We start from the raw sequence: 16,676 nt of genomic DNA, 5'->3' as shown, positions 1-16,676 counted from the left end.
GGCAGAAAAGCACAGGCGTGTCAGCCCTCTAAGAAAAACCATCAGGGAAACCGGATACTGAATATTTCCTCCTTCTGTGACCTGAGCCTGATCTCATCTGGGAAAACCTTATTGGGGTGTCCTGGGAGGTCAGATGCCTAGACAACAGAAAACTACAACCTACACTAAGAAAAACAAAGTTATGGCCCAGTCAAAGGAAGAAATATACACTTCAACTGAGATACAGGAATTTAAACAACTAATACTAAATCAATTCAAAAAGTTTAGAGAATGTTTTGCAAAAGAGATAGAGGCTGTAAAGAAAACACTGGGCATACATAAGGCAGAAATTGAAAGTTAAAAAAAACAACTAGTAGAATCTATGGAAATGAAAGGCACAACACAAGAGATGAAAAATACAATGGAAACATACAGCAGCATATCTCAAGAGGCAGAAGGAAACACTCAGGAACTGGAGAACAAAACACCTGAAAGCCTACACACAAAGGAGCAGATGGAGAAAAGAATGAAAAAATGTGAGCAACATCCCCGGGAACTTAAGGATGAAACAAAGTACAAGAATATACATATCATTGGTGTCCCAGAAGGAGAAGAGAAGGGAAAAGGGGCAGAAGCAATAATAGAGGAAATAATTAATGAAAATTTCCCATCTCTTATGAAAGACATAAAATTACAGATCCAAGAAGCGCAGCGTACTCCAAACAGAAGAGATATGAATAGGCCTATGCCAAGACACTTAATAATTGGATTATCAAATGTCAAAGACAAAGAGAGAATCCTGAAGGCAGCAAGAGAAAAGCAATCCATCACATACAAAGGAAGCTTAATAAGACTATGTGAGGATCTCTCAGCAGAAACCATGGAGGCAAGAAGGAAGTGGTGTGATATATTTAAGATACTGAAAGAGAAAAACCACCAACCAAAAATCCTATATCCAGCAAAACTGTCCTTCAAATATGGGGGAGAGCTCAAAATATTTTCCAACAAACAGACAATGAGAGACTTTGTGAACAAGACACCTGCCCTACGGAAATACTAAAGGGAGCACTACAGAGTGACAGGAGAAGACAGGAGTGCGTGGTTTGGAACATAATTTTGGGAGATGGTAGCACAGCAATGTAAGTACACTGAACAAAGATAACTACGAATACGGTTGAGAGAGGAAGGTTGGGAGCATGTGAGACACCAGAAGAAAGGAGGAAAAATAAAGACTGGGACTGTGTAACTTGGTGAAATCTAGAGTGTTCAACAATCATGATAAAAAGTACAAATATGTTCTTTTATGAGGGAGAACAAACAAATGTCAACCTTGCAAGGTGTTAAAAATGGGGAGGCATTGGGGGAGGGATGCAATCAACATAAACTAGAGACTTCAAGTAATAGAATCATTGTATTATGCTTCCTTTAATATAATAAAGGTGATATACCAAGGTAAATGCAGATAAGAGGAGGGGATAGGGGAGGCATGTTAGACACTTGGCATTGGTGGTGTTGTCTGACTCTTTACTTTGATTTAAGGTTATTTTCCCTTTTGCTGCTTCCTAGCTGTCTTTTATTTTTCCCCTCCTCTTTCTTTTCCCTCTCTACCTTCTTTGATTCTCCCTCCTGCCTTGTGGAAGAAATGTAGATTCCCTTATATAGATAGTGGTGAAGATGGTGAACACATAAATATGTGACCATACAGAAAACCATTGATAGTTCACTTAGGATGCAATGTATGGTGTGTGAACAAAACCTTCTTAAAAAAAAAAGAAAAAATAGGTTGATGACAAGACCTTGAGGGCAATATACGGAGTGAAGTAAGCCAGACACATAAGGACAAATATTGCAGAGTCTCATTGATAGGAACTAATTATAATATGTAAACTCATAGACATGTAATATAAGGTACCAAGATATAGGATGAGGCTTAAGAGTGGGGAGCAGTTGCTTAGTATGAGCAGAATGTTCAACTAGGATGAACTTAAATGTTTGGAAATGAACAGAGGTGTCGGTAGCAAGATGTGAGAATAACTAACAGTGCCGAATGGTGTGTGAATGAGATGGAAAGGGGAAGCTCAGAGTCATATATGTCACCAGAAGGAAAGTTGGAGGTCAAAAGATGGGAATGCATAAAACTGAATCCTATGGTGGGCAATGTCCATGGTTAACTGTACAAATATTAGAAATCTCTTCCATGAACCAGAACAAATGTATGACAATACAAATAGAAGTTAATAATAGAGGAGCATATAGAGAAGAAATATATACCTATTGCAAACTATATACTACAGTTAGTAGTATTTCAACGTTCTTTCATAAACAGTAACAAATGTACTATACCAACACTACAAGTCAACAATTGAGGGGGGTTGGTTAGGGATATGGGAGGATTTGAATTTCCTTTTCTTTTTTTTTTTTTCTTTTTTCATCTTTCACTTTATTTCTTGTCTGGAGTAATGAAAAGTTTCTAAAAACGGAACAAAAATTAAGTGTGGTGATGGATGCACAGCTGTCTGAGGGTGCGGGGGCAACTGATTGTGCACTTTGGATCTTTGGATGATTGTATGGTATCTGAACAATCCCAATAAAAATTAAAAAGGAAAAAAAGAAATACCATGACAGACATACATTGTCTATATATGTCCCCCTCATTTGGGGCTTATCACCCAGTTCTAGCCAGGACTCTCTGATTTATCTGCTATTCTGACAATCCCAATTACTAATCCAACATTTTGAGTAGTTTTCTCTGTCCTACCTTCCTCACCAGTAGCACTATAGCTAAGGTGACCATACATCCCAGGATAGTCCTGGTTTCTACTGGGTTTTCTGGCATAATTATCACCCCCTTTATATTTCAAATGTGTGCTAATTTGGAAAATAAATTATATGGTAGCCCTACCCATAGCTGAATCAGTTTGAACAGAGCTGGAAGACAGGTCTGGGGTGAAAAAAACTAAAAGCAGAACTATCAAAGCAGTTAAGAGAGTGCCAGTTGTTGCCTTTTCTGCAGCCCCCTCTCCCGCTCACTGAGCTCAGGCCAGCACTGGCTGGCATCAGAGACAGGGGTGATGAATCCTATGGTGGCCCAGCGAGCAAACTGAAAGCAGGCGAATCACAGAAACCAGAGGAGAAAATGTGGGAAAGAAAATGAAGTGTGGTCTTAAGGGCTTATGAAGTTTGTACACACCCCATGAGGATGTGGGAAAGACAGCATTTTGTTGCTTGGATTTTAGCTCCATTCCTGCAGGGCTGATAGAAGTACAGAATGTTGGAATCTGGTCTTTATTTTCTTTGCTCTTTTTTATTTCTTTCTTTCTAATTTTCCAAGCACGTACTCTCCCTTACTCCCTCCCCTCATCCCCTGGTAACCTCTAATCTACTTTCTACCTCTGTGAATTTTCTATTTCTGGTCATCTCTTATAAGTGACATCATACAAATATATTTGTATTTATGTGCCTTGCTTATTTCAATGAGCATAGTGTTTTCAAGGTTCTTCCATGATGCAATTTGTCTTAAAACTTCATTCTTTTCTTTTGGCCAAATAATATCCCATTGTGTATATGCACATTGTGTTAATCCATTCATTTGTTGATGGACACTTGGGTTATTTCCCCCTTTTGGTTTTTTCTGAATAATCACTTTGTCCTGCATCACTCAGTTGTTTCTGCCAAGGGCCATAAAGGAATCTCCACTACAGGCAGGTTGGCTGATTGAACCTGGCTGGCTAAGCCAGGAAGCAGGAGACCAAGGTTCTGGTCCCATTGTCACTTGGTGACCTTGAGAAAGCATCTTACACTTTGTTTTGAAGAAGGGGCACTTCCCAAATCTGGGTTTGTCGCTCCGCGCAGCCAATGAAGTCTGAAACCAGGCTGCAGAGGAAAAGACGGTTTATTATTTACGCCGGGTGGAAGTCAGGGGAAGCTTTCCCAAATCTGCCTCCCTGAAGTGATTCTTCAATTGGGTTTTATACCCAGGTTCAGAGACAAAGAGAGATAATAATTTAATTAACATGCAACAAGAGTGATAGGCTTATCTATATCTGGGAGGTTTGGGGCAATCTCCCAGTGATTCTTTAATTGGCTTAACGCATTAGAGACAAAGAGAGTTAATGAATTTAGTTATTTCCTGTTTTCTTCAAGAGCTAGGTGACACCTGTGAAAAGCGCAAACTTTACATTTACATACTGCTTCAGAATTTACATTTACAAATTGCTCCTTTGTGAGAATAAGAGCTTTCATTATACCTGTTTCCAGCTTTGAAGGTTACATTTTAAGGCTATTTTATAATTTCCTGCTTGCTAACAGTTTTAAGAGTATATTTAAAAAGTCACTGTTACAGTTTGTCAAGATTTTCATCTACAAAGTAAAGAGAGCTGAACCAGATTCAAATTATTTGCTTGTGTATTGCTTAAAATAATTTGAAAAACTACCTTCTTTATGCAGATTTGTTACTTAAAATATTTCTTCACAAAAGATGTAATTTCCAACATATAATAAATACAGACATTGAAAAACCCTGTCACGTCATTCTTTAAAATGTATTCAAATACTACAGCAATTTTATACCTTCTATCACCTTTTTAAAAATACAGCAATTTATTTTTCTTTAACATGTGGAAATTTTAAATGGTTCCTTTTTCTCCTTGGACTTATTCATTCTGCTTCCCCAAAGACTTTTACCCTGAAGTGTATCTGAATGTTTGAAGGTCTTTTTTTTTAATACTCTATCATACTTGGATGCAACAAAAGTATGTAAACAAATTGAAATAAAAAACATTTCCTGAGACTCTAAAATTCTAAGTGTAAAAAAAGTCTAGATGGAGTTATCACTACAATTGTTTTGATGAACTATAATCATTAAACATAAAATTTTATTAGAAATGCAACTCTTAGTGAGATGGATAGGACTGCTTTAGTTTTTAAATAAGTTCAGTTATTCATGGATAAGTATAATTTATTACATCAATTTTATTCCAATTTTTTGTTTTTAAAAATGTCAGTGCTAAGGAATGTTATTCATATAAATAAGCAGATGGTATTGGAAGGCATTTTGTTATAACAATATCACTCATTTCTTTGAAGTCCTGAGTTAATATAAAAAATGGCCCAGGAATCTGTCATCAATAATTAAGGTGAATATATTTCTATCAGCTGACAGCTCAATACATCCTCTTTACATCTTATTTAGAGCAAATGGAGATCACATTTTGCAAGAATTGGACTTACAAAAGGATTTATTTCACAATCTTTAAAAGTATTCACTTTATCAACCCAAATGGCAATATTTTGAATTGTCCTTTTGTTTGGCCTCCCAGAGGTTTTTCCACCCTGGGCAATGGACCATAACAAAACACAGGGCAGGTGGGAGGTATGCCTGCCTTTTGTTAACTAGGGAAGGGAAGACTGGGAGAGAACTAAGAAAGACCCGGCCAGGCAATGTGCTTTCCCAGACAAATCAATTTTAGGCAAGAGTATTGGTTGACATTCTATACCTAGAAATTGATTCCCTTACCTCCTAATCTGTGTACATTCACCCTGGAAAAAAAATGTTCCTGAATCCTTAGGACTTTTTTCAACATCCACCTCTAAAGGATCTCTTAATTCAAATATTCTAAAAGTTTAGGCAGTATTAAATTAAAACAAAAACAAATGACAGAAATTTATTTTTTATAAAAAGTTAATTTTATTTATTTGTATTAATTAGGTAATATATTCACCTGGTATAAAATGCAAATGTTGTTAAAGGGTATTCAGTGAATTTCCTCCCTCCCACTCTGACTTCTCTCTTTCCTCTCTTACTTCTCTGCAACAGACGTCAAGGAGTCCTTGTGTAATCTTGAAAAGGTAATCCATGCATATTCATCAGTTATGAACAGATATTCTTTTCTTTATCCTCTTTCTACAGTTACCACTGTATTATACATACTGCTCTGCATCTTACTTTTTTATTTTTTACTTAAAAATCACCTTGGAAATTTTTTTTCCGTATCAGTGTGTAAAGAACATTTTCTTTTTTTTTTGAACTGCACAATATTCCATTGGATGTTGTAATTTGTTTACACAAGTCCCTACTGTGGTCTTTTAGGTTGTTTCCAATCATTCCCAGTTATAAGCAACACCACAATAAATAACATTGTACATATGTCACTATGCACATGTCTGAGTATATTTCTTGGGAACTTCTAAAAGTAGAATATTTAGGCAAAGGGACTCTATATATTATTTTGATTAGATATTAATAAACTGCTGATCTCCTAGGAGGATGCACCAATTTACTCTACCACCAGCAAGGTAAGAGGGTGTCTGTATTAGTTATCTATCACTACCTAACGACGATAATCATTTATTATCTCTTGTAGTTTCTGTGTGTCTAGATGCAGGGGTGGCTGGGCTGTTCTGGTTTGGGAACTCTCATGAGCTTCTGTTCAGATGGTGGCTGGAGCTGGGGTCATTTTGAAGTCTTCCTCGTTCACATGTCTGGTGCAAGACTGGGAAGATCCAAATTGCCAGATGATGGACCTCTCAGGTATCTCTATCTCTGTCTCTCTGTGATCTCTCCACGTGGTTTCTCCAGCATGGTGAATTCAGGATAGCCAGACTTCTAACATGGTGGCTCAGGGCTCCAAAGAGCATCCAAGAGAGAGAGTGCCAGGTGAAAACTGTGTCCTTTTTATGATCTAGACTTGGAAGCAGGGCCAGGACTAGGGTGAGGGAAGAGAAGTACCCAGGGCACAAAATTTAGGGAGACATTCCTTTCTAAGGCTGACCCTGCACTTGCATGACCCTGAGTGTGAGTGCTTTCTTAAATTTTGTGCCTTGGCGTCTTTCTCGTCCCACCCTAGTCCCAGCTCTGCTTAGATGTCACATAGCATCCCTTCTACACTATAGTGGTCACTTGGAAGAACTAGAAGCCCCACCCAGATGTAGGGGTTAGGGAGCATAGAGCGAAGGAACGCCATCTCGGTGCAAGGAGTGTCAGTCACATTGTAAAAGAGTATACTGGATATATGCTCAAGATTACTAACATCTAATCAAAATAACATATACAGAGGCCCTTTGTCTAGATAGTCTACTTTTAGAAGGTCTCAAGAAATACATAGCTTCCAATATGAAGGGTGAAGCATGGCATTTTGTTTGTCTTTTTAAATACATTTCTTTGAAATATAATGCAACTATACCTTTAAATGTGCATTTCACTTCATATGAGTGAGGTGAACTCTTTTTGAATGTTCCTTCCTTACCAAACATATATATATATATATACACATACACACACATATATATAATGTATGTGTTTCATTTTTTACATTTTTACCTTTAATGTATTTAGTACTAATTTTACTTTAAGGTGTGAGGTTTGGAATCAAATTTAATTTTCCCCAGTGGCTATCCAGTAATTTGAAATGTCACCTTTATCATATCTAAATTAGTGAGGTCTATTTTTGTCCTTCCTACTCTGTTCCATTAATTTATATGTCTCTCTAGGTGCTAGTACCACAGTTGTTTAATTATTGTGACTATGCAATGTATTTTAATATCTGGGAGGGCTACTCCCTCTTATTTATTCTTATACTTTTCTTGTCTATTCTTTCTTATTTTTCCATGAAAACAATTTAAGTTAATTGTCTGTATGGTGGTATTATGGGGCATGAAATGTGATTAGGATGAGTTAACCTCTCTGGGATGTTTGGGGATTTTTCTGAATATAAAAGAAGGAAATGGGAGGTAACCTGACATCCTGGAAAAAATATTGGCATTAAGAAGAACAAATTTCAGATCTCCAACTTGCAGAATACTGTGTCCTTGATTCAGGTCATGATGATACTTGAAGAGAAATGACCCAAACTGGTGAAGATTAATAAGAAAAAATCCTAACTTTTTATAAGATCATATTCTTATTTTAGTAATTTTAGTAGGCCAAATCTCTCAAAATAATCAAATCTTTCTTTAATTATTAGGGGTCACACATAATTTCTGATTGTTTATCTGTGGTGCTATTTTGATATGCTTTCCCAAGTTTTCCTAAAAGAACAGTAAGGGAGTGGTGGGTGAGATTCAGTCATTGGTGATTTTATTCACAAATATTGTATTAGGCTTTTCCACGTTTTTTCAACAAATCAATGAATGTAAGGAAAATCATTCAGAGCCACATTTTTGTTACTTTTCCACTTGGGTTTCGGGATTGTGAACATTCACACTTTGTGCTCTAACCCGCAACAATATTTAAAGAGCAGGACTTGTCTCTCACTAAGACTTTCCTCCTGAAGGGATCAAGGACATTTTGCTATTGTTCCTTCTCCATTCTCGGGATACTGAGGGATCCTGCAGGGTGTCTCTGATAAACATTTGTGGAAGGCCTGCAGAGGTTTTGCTATTGTGGAGGATTTACAGAGGTTTTGCTATTGTGGAGGATTTGCAGAGGTTTTGCTATTGTTCTTTAATAATAGGTCATCAGGATTTTATGGTTTCCATCAAGGGGAAAACCAAAGCTCAAAAATTCAAGTAAAGCATGAATGAAAAGCAAAAGCAACTGAAGATGTGAGGACCTCATAGTGGATTGAATTGTGGCCCCAAAAGCCATAGGCCCAAATCCTAATCCTGGTGCCTGCAGATGAGACTTTATTTGGAAATAGGACCTGTGCAGATGTAATTCAGTTAAGGATCTGAAGATAAGATCACCCTGGATTTAGGGTGGGCCCTGAATCTAATGACTGGTGTCCTTGTAAAAGAAAGGACAAGGAAGGTTTGGCACATGGGGGCACACTGAGAAGGAGGCAATGTGAGGAGGTGCTGTGGACAGAGATTGAAGTGCGGCATCAACAAGCCAGGAAGTGCCCAAGGATTGGTGCCAGCCCCCCAGAAACTAGGAGAGGGGCATGGGACAGATTCTCCCCCAGAGCCTCCAAAAGGAGCCAACCCTGCTGACACCTTGATTTCTGACCTCTCATCTCCAGAATTGTGAGAGAGTAAATGTCTCTTGTTTTAAAGAGCTCCCCAGGTTTTGGTAATGTATTATGGCAGCCCTCAGAAACTAATACAGACTCATTTATTCATCAGGAGAGGCTGAGCAAAGCTTTGACCTCAGAGTCCTGCAAAATTACCTCAGAGTCCAGCAAAATAGTGAAGTAGAAGTCATATCCCTTCAGCAGCTCCCTCCTGCCCCTCTGTTCCTTTCTATTCTGACTCTGCTGTCCCACTGTCTGCTCTGCAGCGCCTCACCCAGATCTATCTGTTGTGAACTTAGCCTCCTCCACCTTCCAGAAGTATCCCTGTCATCCCTTCATCAAAATTTCCCCTGTGCCAAGTCTTCTACCAGCAGCCAGCTTACAACAGCTTAAAAACTTGTTCGCAGCATGGTAGAGAACAATAATGTGGAGTGTTAAAAATTCTTATTTTTAAGACAGTTGGAAGGGGCTTTACCACAAAGGAATTTCTCTCGACTGGTGGAATCTCTAGAATAGGCACGTGGGTGGAGTGGATAATTTTGCAGGTGTTCTTCTCCCACCCTCGAACCTCCCTGCCTTATCCCCCTCACCTTTTCCTGGGGTCCCTGATTTCTGCAGCTCCATGAGAGCCAAGGGCCCCACCTCTCTGTCTGTGTAACTGCCCTTTCCAGGCGTAACACCCTGCAGTGAGTAGATGGCAGGGCCGGCCAAGGCAGCTTGGCCCGGAATTTAAGGCTAGCGAGGAACTGTGGAGAAACTGCTTCAAAGGAAGGGAGATTTTCTGTGATGGTCACATCTGGGCAGGACTGGCTACATAATTTTCAGGGCCCAGTGCAAAGTGGAAATGTGGAGCCCCTTGTTCTGACTTACTAAGAATTTCAAGATGGTGACAGCAGAGCCTTAAGCCGTGCTCATGGACCCTTCTAAGTGTGGGTCCCTTGTGTCTGCACAGCTCACACGCCCATGAAGCCAGCCCCATATGGGGGTCACCAAAATCTTTGAGTCAGAACTGAAGGGCTGGGATAGATCAGGTCAATGGATGTCGACTTGTGGACCTGAACTCATTCCAGAAATTGGTGTGACACAAAGAGAAGTTGCCACCATTAAAGTTGTGGGTACAGCAAGGGGGACCTCCAGGGAGGTGATGTACAGGCTGCCCCAGGTGAATTTGTGTAGGTGACAGGGGAGAAAAATAATAAAACAGAAAATATGATGATGAGGGCTCTTGTTCATAGATAATAGTCTTCTTGCCTCTGCAGGCCCATGAGCTAAATTACTTTGCATAAGAAAAGGGCAAGGGTGGGAGGAGTGGGGAGTTCGGGTGAGAGGAAAGGCTGGGACTTGATGCTAGGGAGCTTGCAGGGGAAGGGTCCAAAGGGAGAGATTCGGAGAAAAGAGACATGTCTGGGGAGCTTTTCCAAACGAAATTCTGGGTATGGGTGACAGACAACCTCCCTGCTCCCACCACCCCCACTCTCTTATGTTCCCCACCCCCCCACCCCCCGCCCATCCCACAAATCTTCAGTTAAGGAACAATTTCTCAAAAATCTTTCTGGTGTGGGCTTCCTTTGGAGGATAGAAGAGAACTGTTTAGTCCAGCTGCCTCCCAGTGAGAGCAGAGGCTTGTAGGGGAGTTTATGTAGACTTGTTAAAACGGATAGGTAAGCCCTGCAGAATTCACTGAAATGGGGTGGAGGTGGGGTGCAGTGAATAACTTAGCTGAGCAGCCTCAGAAAAATCACAGTGAGAGTTGCTTTTCATTTTCTTTTCGTCCCTTAGCTCGGAAACATAATGAAGGAAAAAGAAATGGGAAGGACAGAATGGCACAGCCTGGTTGGGGCTGGGTCCAGTTACTGGGATTGAAGGACATAAGGGACTGAGGACAGTTTAGTTGGTGGGGATGGCAAAAGGAGGAAAGTCCTAGGAAGGGAGTAGTAAAACCTCAGGCTCCTTACTGGCTGACAGTGGACAAGCCTCTGATAGTACTCAGGCAAAAGCCACAGAACTTATATTCCTCTAGCATATTCAGCTTTGGACTTTTAGCCTAACCAGGTTCAAAATTATTATTCTGAAACATTACCTCTTGGATATTTTGCTTGTAGGCATAACTTATTATTTTCTATTGAATAAACTCTAGTGATTGACATCTTAATCTAGAAAGTGCTAGCTCTGTATAACTGTATTTTAGCTGATGGGTTGCTAGTGTGTCTGGATGTGGTTGAATGGTCTGAAGTGAGTCAGGAATATGCACGTCATCATAACTGTCAATACCAAGAAGTAACGCTGGGCATATTTTCTCTTTGACGTAGTGAGCAGAAGTTTTTGTTTGTTCTAAATAAACATCCAAAAATGTCCCGCCTAACAGGTTCTGCAGATGTACTGTCTCAAGACACAATGTGCTCTCCTAAAAACCCACTGAGAATATTGTTCAATTTCTGTAAACTACACTGTTTAGAATGAAACAGGGGAACAGTGGTTGACATTTGGCATTCTTCTGCAGGGTGCGGAATGGTAATTTCAGTTACCTGGTTCACCTCTGAGGACACCCCTCTGAGATACAACACCATCCCTTAATACTCTTTCAGAATGAAACCTTAACTGGTCTCAGCTCTGGGGAGATTCCCACTTGAACATGACACCACAAAAAACAGACATTAACTCCTAGCAGGTGGTATCAACTTCAGTTCTGGGGTGTAGAATAACTCAGGTATGTAATCTTCTAGAACTATTGCTTCAAATCTACTAATGTGCATTGGTTCTGCTTATGGAACTGCTATTTGTATTCATTCAAGCAGGCCAGAAAAATACTAATATTATTAACTACTAAAATGTCATTTGGTAGGAAAGTTTTTTTAAAAAAGCACTGTTTCCTTATGCTGCAAAAATATTAAAAAGCTCATTTTAGATTTCTGTATAGTAAATTAGGGTTGTGTATGTTATTTGATTTCCGAAAAGGGTATTTTCCAATTTAAAGTAATTCTCTGTCTTTTTCATCTTTTAATACTTGTTATCTCCCCATTCCAGCCTACCACTCCTGCCTCACCCCCCACCAAGAGAAAGCCTGCAGGAGGCTGGTAGTTTCATTCCATTGTTTAAAGGACTGAGTGAAATCAACCACTTGGGGATTCCATCCATCAGGTCAAATGTTTTGAGTTTGTTTTGTTTGGGAGATGAAAAAGCCCAAATTGGCTGTCTCCCAGTCATTCTACATACCACCATGTGAAAGCCAAGATCGGGGTCCTCCCAAGAAATAAGAGAAAATGGATAATTCTGTGAGTTAAGAAGCCAACAGTTCTTCATCACTTCCCACAAAAGCCATATCAAATTCCAGGATGTGTGCTCATCCATAGTCTCTAGAAGTAGAGAGCAAAGGAGCAACCACAGAAGCCAGGTAGAAGAGCGTTCATTCATTCACTCATTCATTCCAACAAATATTTCCTGAGCCCCTACTATGCGCCAGACACTGTTCTGGGCCCTGGGGCTACAGCTCTGAACAAGATAGTTGAATGAGAAGAGCAGAAGGTTCATGAAACCCATAAATCATACCATACAGACATCAGGGTCAATCCCAGAAAGAAAAATAGTCTCGGAACCATACTGCAAGGACACTTAAAACAACTGTCCCCAACAATTGTCCCTGCCATGCATTCCCCCCCCACATAACCAGGAGAACATTCCCCCATTGGCAGAGAAAACTCACTGCTTCTCAAGGTAAGACTCTCTTACTTCCCATCAGCCCCAGTTGTGTCCTCTAGAGCTACACAGAACCACTCTGTTCCTTCTCCATGATCACCCTTCCAAAATTAGGAAGCAGCTGCCATGTTGCTGTTATTCTTCCTCACACTAAATGTAGGACAAGGATGTGGGCAGACAGCCCAGAGTGAGTCTAAGTTAAAGTTCAGAAATGCTGGGCTTTTCTGGAAATTGCTGGGGCATGTCCACCAGAAGTCTGTTTGAATGAGGGTCTGAGGATCCTATTACGAATGAATTCATCAGGAGAGAGGAATAAGATTGAGGTAACTAGCTTGACCCAGAAACCAAATTTTGATCATTGGACAAAAGGGTCAAACCTATGGAGAGCCCACGGTCACAAAACAAATTGTAAAAATACTTGTGTGTATATATGCATGGAAGAGGAGTGAAATAAATGAAAATGTTAAATTTTTTTCTGGGAGGTAGAGTTATGAGTAATTTTAATGTTGTCCTTATACTTTTTTCTATTTTTAATATTTTGTACAATGAATATATAAACTTATATAAATAGAATGAAATTTTATTTTTAAGTCATTTAGAAACTTATTGAATTATCTGCTCCTTTTCACTGTAGAAAAAAGGTCCTTTGCAGTTGTATAAAGATGTAGCTTATGAGGGGTGACAATGGGATTGGGAGGGCCATAGGGACCACACTCCACTTTGTCTAGTTTATGGATGGATGAGTAGAAAAATAGGGGAAGGAAACAAACAGACAAAGGTACCCAGTGTTCTTTTTTACTTCAATTGCTCTTTTTTCACTTCAATTGCTCTTTTTCACTCTAATTATTATTCTTGTTATTTTTGTGTGTGTGCTAATGAAGGTGTCAGGGATTGATTTAGGTGATGAATGTACAACTATGTAATGGTACTGTAAACAATCGAAAGTACGATTTGTTTTGTATGACTGCGTGGTATGTGAATATATCTCAATAAAATGAAGATTAAAACAAACAAACAAACAAAAAAAAAAACAGCAGGAGACCATAATGTTAGGAGCTTGCAGTACAGTGAGGAATGTTTATATTTTGTGAATTATTAGGAACATACCCACTACATTGAATATTAATTACTGCTTTGGGTGATGGTTAAAAAATTTTGTTTTATAAAACCACTTTTTTTCTTTAAGTTGTAAGGTTCTATTGTTAAGCAGTGTTATTACTAGTTTTTAACATTTTTGAACTTTGACCACAGAAATAATTGTTTTCACAAACTTTTTACAACTTTCTGTATCTGTCTTGCAACCTTGACTACAGAAATAAATTTTCCACTTTACAAAAAAAAAAAAAAAAGAAAAAGAAAAAAGGTCCTTTGGTTTACATCATAAACAACATTCAGGAAATGTTGTTAGCAAACATGCATTATATAACTCCTCCCTGTGTTATTATTATTATTATTACTACTACTACTATTATTATTATTATGGGAATCAGCCCCCTCTCTCTCCAAGTGTATAAAGGAAAGCACCTGGCACCAGACCCACAAAGACGCTTTAAAAATGCCTTAATGAATGTTTTTGGTAAACAAGCAACATGCAAATCTTTATTAGCATCTGTAAAGTTTGAAAAAAAATTAAAGTTATTACTGATAGTAATGATAGCAATGTATTTCCCTTAAAGAATTCTAAAGGACTTGTCAGAAAAGACTGTAGACAAAGGTATTAGAGCAAAATTTCTGGAATGGTAAAACAATGCTTCTTAACAGATTGTCATGTTCAACTAAAATTGTTTTATAGATGTCTGATTTACAAAAATGATCAAAACATTCACACACATCAGAATTACCATATAGAGAACTTCAGGTTATAGTTAGAGGAGTTAGGGAAATAATATCTCTGAATTGCATTTTGTAACCAGTGATTATCTAATGTGCGGTTCAAGATTTGCAATAAACATGGTAATGTTTTCAAAAACATGAATTTCATTTTCCTTAACCCTGATGGGTGGGTGGTCATCAGATTTTGTTTCTTTGTAACATGATGGAAATCATACAAACATGCTGCTTTCTATCTCATTTCTGGGCTTAAGATTTCAGGGTGAAAATATTCACACTAAACCAATTTTAAGACTGGCTCACTTGAGATGTGTGTTTCCAGATGAGCCCTGAGATGGGGTTTGCATGGAGACTGGAAACATTGAAGGGTTAGAACAAAAGAGACAAGTCAGGGTTAGGAGTAAATTTGGCTGGCGGACAGCTCATCAACAGGCTTTGGTCTGAAAAGTGCCCTTTAATGTGACTGAAACGAATGTTTTACAACCAAAGTGGGGAAGGGTGGATTGGAAGGATTAAGATCATTGCCCAAGAACTGTGATTTGTAATACAGTTTTTCCTCCTCCTAGAACTCTTATTTAGCCTTTTAACTCTTAGGCTTCTTCAAAGTTCCCACAAAAACAACTGGTTTCAGTGCAACACATGGAGGCAACTCTTTTGTTTCTGCGGGAAAGTGTAGACAGAGGATCCCTCTCCCCTCTGAAGAAGACAACTTTAGGGAAAAGAAAACTTTGAAAGTTTGACTCTTTAGAATTTATGATAAAATATTTGGGACCCTTTAAATTTAAATGAACTCATGTTGCATCCTAGCCTGTGCTCTAATGGTTAAACCAAACATTCATTTCAAGACAGTTCTCAACTTCTCTGCTTCACAGCCTCTGTGTGGTTAGGGAATGTTCTCATTGGCAGTCTAGTTTAGTGTTTAATAGCTCAAACTCAGGCACCAAACTACCAGTGCCCAAATCCCAGCTCCTCTACTTACTTGCTGTGTGATATTAAGCAAGTCACTTCAGCTCTCTGTGCTTTGGTTTTCCTTCTGTAAGGAGGAAATAGTAATAGTAGCTCCCCCATTCAGTTGGTGTTAGTATTAAGAGTTAATGTACATAAAGCATTGAGAATGGTGCTTGGCACATAGTAATCACCACATAAATGTTGGCTGTTATTATTGTGGTCTAAAAGAGTAAATATTCTTCCTTAGATTTCTAATTTATTATCAAATAGATACTCTGGCATTGGAGAAACAAGAAGTCGATATTTCCAAATCATAAAGGTATTTGTTTTTATATACATATTTGTTTCTTTCTTGTGGGTCATTTTTTTAAAATTCAGTTATATTGAGATGTATTCATATACCATACAATCATCCACGATATACAACCAACTGTTCACAGTACCATCATATAGTTGTGCATTCATTGCTCCAATAAATTTTTGAACATTTTCTTTACACCAGAAAGAATAAAAATAAGAATAAAAAATAAAAGTAAAAAAGAACACCCAAATCATCCCCCCATCCCACCCTATTTTTCATTTAGTTTTTGTCCCCATTTTTCTACTCATCCATCCATACACTGGATAAAGGGAGTGTGAGCCACAAGATTTTCAATCACACCATCACCCCCTGTAAGCTACATAGATGTACAATCATCTTCAAGAATTAAGGTTACTGGGTTGCAGTTGATGGTTTCAGGTATTTACTTCTAGCTATTCCAATACCCTAAAAACATAAAAAAGGATAACTATATAGTGCATAGGAATGCCCTCCAGAGTGACCTCTCAACTCTGTTTGAAATCTCTCAGCCACTGAAACTTTATATTGTTTCACTTTGCTTCCTGCTTTTGGTCAAGAAGATTTTCTAAATCCCACAATGCCAGGTCCAGGCTCATCCCCAGTAATCATATCCTGCGTTGCCAGGGAGATTTACACCCCTGGGAGTCAGGTCCCACGTAAGGGGGAGGGCAGTGAATTCACCTGCCAAGTTAGCTTAGCTAGAGAGAGAGGGCCACATCTGAGCAACAAAGAGGTACTCTGGGGGAGATTCTTAGGCACAATTATAAGTTGGCTTCACTTCTTCTTTGCGTAACCAAGCTTCATAAGGGCAAGCCCCAACATAGAGGGCTCAGCTATACCAAATTGTCAGTCTTCAATGTTTGTGAGAATATCAGTAATAACCAAGTGGGGATGTCCAACATTTCCAACATTTTCCCCCCAGCCACTCAGAGGGGCTC

Source organism: Choloepus didactylus, chromosome 13, assembly GCF_015220235.1.
Source record: "Choloepus didactylus isolate mChoDid1 chromosome 13, mChoDid1.pri, whole genome shotgun sequence".
NCBI lineage: Eukaryota > Metazoa > Chordata > Mammalia > Pilosa > Megalonychidae > Choloepus > Choloepus didactylus.
Note: the sequence above shows the minus strand (reverse complement) of the source record.